Source organism: Ranitomeya variabilis, chromosome 1 (assembly GCF_051348905.1).
Source record: "Ranitomeya variabilis isolate aRanVar5 chromosome 1, aRanVar5.hap1, whole genome shotgun sequence".
NCBI classification, from domain to species: domain Eukaryota; kingdom Metazoa; phylum Chordata; class Amphibia; order Anura; family Dendrobatidae; genus Ranitomeya; species Ranitomeya variabilis.
Window position 1 is genome coordinate 1,077,549,284 of NC_135232.1, and position 7,491 is coordinate 1,077,556,774.

A 7,491-nucleotide genomic window follows, 5' to 3' on the forward strand; every position below is an offset into this window, starting at 1 on the left:
CGGGCAGCACTACCAAGGGGGTTGCAGCGTGTCATTACAAAGGAAAGTCACACCTCAGGGACGGTTTAATGGTCTCAGGGGACACATTGTAGACGTGTTGAGTTTGACGTGTGCAAGGAGAATAACTGAATGAGCCACCTTGTACAAATGCAGCATTACTGCTGTACAAGGTGGCTGTTATACATGCCAATGCCTGGGGGGGCAGGTTCGCTTCAGTTTCAGTTCTTGTGTCTGCATGGCATTTGCTGGCAACACAGCAGGGGAACAGCTGGCATTACTGAACCCCACTGACACATTGACGGGTGTTTTTCTCTGTGCAGCCAGCACTTCCGGGCACCAACTGGCGGTGTTGGAGCCCAGAGACAGTAGTAGGAGCAGGCTGGAGGTATTGCCGCAACACAGCAGGGGAGCAGCTGGCATTACTGAACCCCAATAACAGAGGAGCGACTGTTGACTGTGCAGACAGCACTTCTGGGCAGCAACTGGCGGTGTTGAAGCCCAGGGACAGCAGGAGGAGCAGATTTGTTTTGCCAGATACACAGCTGGGAATCAGCTGACGTTACTGAAACCCAATAACACGGCAGCAAGTGTTAACTGTGCAGCCAGCACTTCCAGGCACCAACTGGCAGTGTTAGAGCCCAGGGACAGCAGGAGGAGCAGAGGAACACAGTGTAGGCCAAAGCCTGATTGTAGCAAGTCGAAAGGGAACCTTTAACCCCCCCCAAGGCGTTTGTAGCTGAAAGAGCCATCTTGTGCAGCACTAAGGATGCAAAAGGAAAAAGTGGCTCTTTTAATTATGCTCCTTGCAAACACAGAACTAAACACTTACAAAATGTGTCCCCTGATACCGTGAGACCGTCCCGGAGGTGCGACTTTCCTTCGTAATGGGACGCAGCTCAGCCGTCATTCCTACCCCCTTGGTGGTGTGCACCGCCTGCTCAGCGTTGTTTGAATCTGTCCCGGAGCCTGCGCTGTTATGTTATCCCTTGGCCAGGCACACTTAGCGCTGCCCGTCTTCTGACATCATTCACGTGTCAGGCTGGCAGGGCCTGTGTGGCCACGCTGCCCGAGATCCCACCTCGCAGTGTTGTCTAATGTAATCCCACTGCGGGCCTGGGATCCATGGGCATGTGCAGTGCATATCCTTGCCTCTCACTCCCCTCCCTCCGGCTTCTTCAGACTGTGCGGCATCACGGCCGTGGCATGCTATTAGGGAACAGCTGACGGTGCAGAGTCTGAAGAAGGCGGAGGGAGATGAGTTAGAGCCTGAGGTGAAGATATGCACTGCGCATGCCCATGGATCCCAGGCCAGCAGTGTGATTAAATCAGAAGACACTGCGAGGCGGGATCTCGGCCAGCGTGGCCGCACATCTGCAGTCAGCCTGACACCAAATGATGTCAGAAGACAGTCAGCGCTAGGTGTGCATGGCGAAGAGACAACATAACAGCGCAGGCTCTGGGACAGAATCAAACAACGCTGAGGAGGCGGCGCACGTCACCAAGGGGGTAGGAATGACGGCTGTGCTGCGTCACATTACGAAGGAAAGTCCCACCTCCGGGACGGTTTTACGGTATCAGTGGAAACATTTTATAAGTGTTAAGTTCTGCGTGTGCAAGGAGCTAAACTAAACGAGCTACCTTTTCCTTGTGCAGCATTACTGCTGCACAAGGTGGCTCTTTCAGTAACAAACGCCTGGGGGGGACAGGTTCCCTTAAATTTTTGTTGTGCCAGCGTGGCGGTCGCATGACACGTTGCCGGATACACAGCAGGGGAGCAGCTGACGTTACTGAACCCCACTAATACATTGGCGAGGTGTTTGGCTCTGTGCAAACAGCACTTCCGGGCAACAACCAGCAGTGTTGGAGCCCAGGGACAGCAGGAGGAGCAGAGTGTAGGCCGAAGCCTGCACTGGAGGCATGTTAATGTCTGTTAGTGTGCCAGCGTGGCGGTCGCATGACACGTTGCCGGATACACAGCAGGGGAGCAGCTGGCGTTACTGAACCCCACTAACACATTGGCGAGGTGTTTGGCTCTGTGCAAACAGCACTTCCGGGCAACAACCAGCAGTGTTGGAGCCCAGGGACAGCAGGAGGAGCAGAGTGTAGGCCGAAGCCTGCACTGGAGGCATGTAAATGTCTGTTAGTGTGCCAGCGTGGTGGTCGCATGACACTTTGCCTCACACACAGCTGGGGAGCAGCTGACATTACTGAACCCCAATAACAGAGGAGCGACTGTTGACTGTGCGGACAGCACTTCCAGGCACCAACTAGCGGTGTTAGAGCCAACGGACAGCAGGAGGATCAGATTGGAGGTATTGCCGCACACACAGCTGGGGAGCAGCTGACGTTATTGAACCCCAATAACAGAGGAGCGACTGTTGACTGTGCGGACAGCACTTCCAGGCACCAACTAGCAGTGTTAGAGCCCAGGGACAGCAGGAGGAGCAGATTGGAGGTATTGCCACACACACAGCTGGGGAGCAGCTGACGTTACTGAACCCCAGTAACAGAGGAGCGACTGTTGACTGTGTGGACAGCACTTCCAGGCACCAACTAGCAGTGTTAGAGCCCAGGGACAGCAGGAGGTGCAGAGGAACACCGTGTAGGCCGAAGCCTGATTGGAGCAAGTCGAAAGGGAACCTTTAACCCCCCCCCAAGGCGTTTGTAGCTGAAAGAGCCATCTTGTGCAGCACAAAGGATGCAAAAGGAAAAGGTGGCTCTTTTAATTATGCTCCTTGCAAACACAGAACTAAACACTTACAAAATGTGTCCCCTGATACCGTGAGACCGTCCCTGAGGTGGGACTTTCCTTCGTAATGGGACGCAGCACAGCCATCATTCCTACCCCCTTGGTGGCGTGCGCCGCCTCCTCAGCGTTGTTTGATTCTGTCCCGGAGCCTGCGCTGTTATGTTATCCCTTGGCCAGGCGCACTTAGCGCTGCCTGTCTTCTGACATCATTTGGTGTCAGGCTGGCTGCGCCTCTGCGGCCGCGCTGGCCAAGTTCCCGCATCGCAGTGTCGTCTAATGTAATCCCACTGCGGGCCTGGGATCCGTGGCCATGCGCAGTGCTTATCCTCGCCTCTCACTCCCCTCCCTCCGGCCTCTTCAGACTGTGCGCCGTCACGGCCGTGGCATGCTATTAGGGATCAGCTGATGGCGCACAGTCTGAAGAAGGTGGAGGGAGATGAGTGACAGCCTGAGGTGAAGATATGCACTGCGCATGGCCATGGATTCCAGGCCCCCAGTGTGATTAAATCAGAAGACACTGCGAGGCGGGATCTTGGCCAGCGCGGCCGCACAGGTGCAGTCAGCCTGACACCAAATGATGTCAGAAGACGGGCAGCGCAAAGTGTGCCTGGCCAAGGGATAACATAACAGCGCAGGCTCTGGGACAGAATCAAACAACGCTGAGGAGGCGGCGCACGGCACCAAGGGGGTAGGAATGACGGCTGTGCTGCGTCACATTTCGAAGGAAAGCCCCACCTCTGGGACGGTTTTACGGTATCAGTGGACACATTTTATAAGTGTTAAGATCTGCGTGTGCAAGGACCTAAACAAAATTAGCTACCTTTTCCTTGTGCAGCATTACTGCTGCACAAGTTGGCTCTTTCAGTAACAAACGCCTGGGGGGGGGACAGGTTCCCTTAAATTTCAGTTGTTGTCTCAGCGTGGCGGTCGCAGGACACATTGCCGACTACACAGCTGGGGATCAGCTGACGTTACTGAAACCCAATAACACTGGGTCCTATGTTTTGACTGTGCAGACGGCACTTCTGAGCCTCAACTGGCATTGTTGGAGCCCAGGAATTACAGTTCAGGTGGTAGAAAGATGAACACAACAGGAGACCTGGATACTGTAGACAGTCACCCAATTATTTAATCAGGAAGAGGAGTGGCAAATTCCTGCAAGATCCAGGCCTGGTTCATTTTCAGAAAAGTAAGCCGGTCAACGTTATTGGAGGATAGTCGCATGTGACGGTCTATTAGTACACCACCTGCAGCACTAAAGACGCGTTCCGATAATACACTAGCCGCAGGGCAAGCCAGCACCTCCAATGCATACTGGCTTAGCTCTGGCCATGTATCCAGCTTATAGACCCAAAACTTGAAAGGGGGAGAGCCGTCTGGGAGTACAGTAAGAGGGCAAGACATGTAGTCTGTCACTATCTGACGGAGCCATTGCCTCCTGCTGACTGGAGCCGCCTGTGATGGTGTAGACTTTTGTGGCGGGCACACAAAAGTTTGCCACAGTTGGGCCATACTGGTCTTGCCTTGGGCAGAGGCACTGCTTCTGCTCCCTCTTTGTGCAGAGCCTCCTCCACTGCCTGGACGCACTGAGCTGCTTTGTAAAGCACTAGCAGCACTTCTCTCAGTTGGACTGGAGAAGATGATGGAATTCACCAGTGTGTCTTGGTACTCCCGCATTTTACGATCCCGGTTCAACGGTGTGATGAGGCTTTGTACGTTGTCCCGGTAGCGAGGATCGAGGAGGGTGTACACCCAATAATCAGCCATGTTGAGAATGTGGGCGATGCGCCGGTCATTTCTCAGGCACTGCAGCATGTAATCATGTGCTGCAGACTGCCAACTGGCCAAGAAACGCTGTCCCCTTCTTGAGGTATGAGCTCTGCCCGCTCTTCATCACCCCACCCTCGCTGTACACACTGACTACTGGACAATTGTGTAACTCCCTCCTCTGGACGGATGTCTTCCTCCTCCATTGACTCCTCCTCATCCTCCTCAAAAGTGTCCCCTGCCTACGCGTTTGAGGAACCACGTGGCGCTTACTGTACAGAAGCTGATGGAAATGGTGAGTCCTCATCCTCCACCTCTTCCACAACATCATCCCTTAGCGATTGCAGTGTTTGTTGAAGCAAGCTGATAAGGGGGACAGTCATGCTGACTAGTGCATCATCTGCACTCGCCATCCATGTGGAATAATCGAAGGGATGCAAAACCTGGCAGACTTCCTTCATAGTGGCCCACTCTGTGGTTGTGAAGTCTGAACGGCGCGGAGTGCGACTTCTTTGCGCCTGATGCAGCTGGTACTCCATTACTGCTTGCTGCTGCTCACACAACCGCTCCAACATATGTAACGTGGAATTCCACCTGGTAGGTAGGTCACATATGATGCGATGTTCCGGAAGGCAGAATCGGCGCTGCAGAGCTGCAATGCACGGTCTTGCCGTGCTGGAACGCCGCAAGTGAGCACACTCTAGGCGGACCTTGAGCAGCAGTGCATCAAGATCCGGATAGTCCCTCAAAAAACTCTGCACGACCAAGTTGAGCACATGTGCCAGACATGGGATGTGAGTGAGGTTGTCGAGGCCCAGAGCTGTCACCAGATTTCGGCCATTGTCACACACTACCATGCCTGGCTGGAGATTCGCTGGCACAAACCACACATCGCTCTCCTCCTTGATGGCATTCCAGAGCTCCTGTGCTGTGTGGCTTCGATTCCCCAAAGAAATTAATTTCAAGACGGCCTGTTGACGTTTGGCCACGGCTGTGCTCATGTCGGTCGTAACAGGTAAACGTTCATGGGTCCATGTGGAGGTGGACTGTGACAGCTCCTGCAGCGATGTTTCTGAGGAACTTGTGTATGAGGAGGAGTCAATGCATACAGACTGGATTCCTGCAATCCTTGGAGTGGGCAGGACACGTCCTGCGCCACTCGCACGATCTGTACCCGGCTCAACAACATTAACCCAAAGGGCAGTGAGGGAAAGGTATCGCCCCTGTCCATGGTGACTGATCCACGCATCTGTGGTGAGGTGGACCTTGCTACTGACGGCGTTCAGTAGCGCGTGTTTTATGTGTCCCTCCACATGCTTGTGCAGGGCAGGGACGGCTTGCCTGCTGAAATAAAAGCGGCTGGGCACATTGTACTGTGGGACTGCCAATGCCACCAAGTCACGGAAGCTGTCAGTCTCCACCAGCCTGAATGACAGCATTTCCAGTGACAGAAGTTTGGCAATGCCTGCATTCAGAGCCTGTGCTCGTGGGTGGTTTGACGAGAATGGCTGCCTTTTCTCCCATGCCTGTACTACCGATGGCTGTAGACTGGCCTGGGAGTGTGAGGATGACTGGGAATGTGGTGCTGCGGGTGGAATTACAGTGGGTCTCTGGACAACAGTGCCAGAGGTTCTTCCATGGCGATCCTGGGAGGAAGCCGAACCAGCTGTGTGTGAGCTGGAGGAAGACGCAACACGAGCTGAAGAGGTGGTAGCTGCTGCTGTTGGTTGGCCTAGCTCTTCAGTGTGTTTTTGTAACTCAGCCGCGTGCCTGGTCCGCACATGTTTCCACATATTTGAGGTATTGCGGCTGCTGACATTTCTCCCTCTTTTGATTTTCTGATGACACACCTTGCATTTGACAAATCAAATGTCATCTGCAACTGTGTCAAAAAAGGCCCAGGCACTGCAAGTCTTGGGAGCACCCTTTTTGGCTGTTGGAAGAGGCATGCTCCGAACGGGTGCCGAAGTGGAGGCTACAGGCTCCGCAGTCTTCCGCCTCCCTCTCCCTCTTTGGCCCATTCGGGGAATCTCTTCCTCAGAGCTGCTCCCACCACCTTCCTGTCCCTCACGCCACGATGGGTAAAGGACCTCATCATCTACACTATCCTCTGCCACCAACTTCTCCTCCTGGGTAGTCTCAGCAGCACAGCACGCACCAGAAAGTGGCACCTGAGTGTCATCATCAGGGGATGCGTACTGCGGTGTGGTGACCGGAGGCACTGGCCCACCCGCCTCTTCAGACTCAGAGAGAAAAAGCTGTTGGGCATCACTGCACACTGCCTCTTCTTCCATTTCTCCAATGCTGCTTGGCTGGCCCCCTGTTTCCAAGCCAAGAGATTCAGAGAAAAGAAGTAGAGACGGCTCCTGTCCTGGGCTCTCTGACTGCCTGGGCAATTTGGCAGGTGGTGAAGAGACAGATGGGTGCTCTCCAGTGCTCTGTGTCTGAGAGGATGTGGCACTAATTGAAGTCGATGCGTTAGCTGCCATCCATCCGACAACAGCTTCAATTTGGTCTTCACGCAGCAGCGGTGTATGGCGCTCACCGACAAAGCTGCGCATGAAGGACTGTTCCCTGCTGAAACTGGGTGATGATGAGTTACCGGTGCCCGCAGCAGGCACAGAATCCCCACGTCCTCTCCCTGCTCCGCGCCCATGCCTGTTGTGATTTTGCTTTTTGCTCCCTCTAGTGGTCATTAGTGATTTGACTCTGGAGCGTCTGTCTTTTCCTATATCCTCACCTGGGCCGTTAGTTCAGGGGCGTTGCTATATAAGCTCCCTGGACCTTCAGTTCAATGCCTGGCATCGTTGAAATCAGAGCTAATCTGTTGTGCTCTTGTCCTCTGATCCTGGTTCCTGTTTTTCAAGCTAAGTCTGCTTCTTTGCTTTTTGCTTTTGTTTTGTTTGGTATTTTGTCCAGCTTGTTCCTATCTGTATCCTGACCTTTGCTGGAAGCTCTAGGGGGCTGGTGTTCTC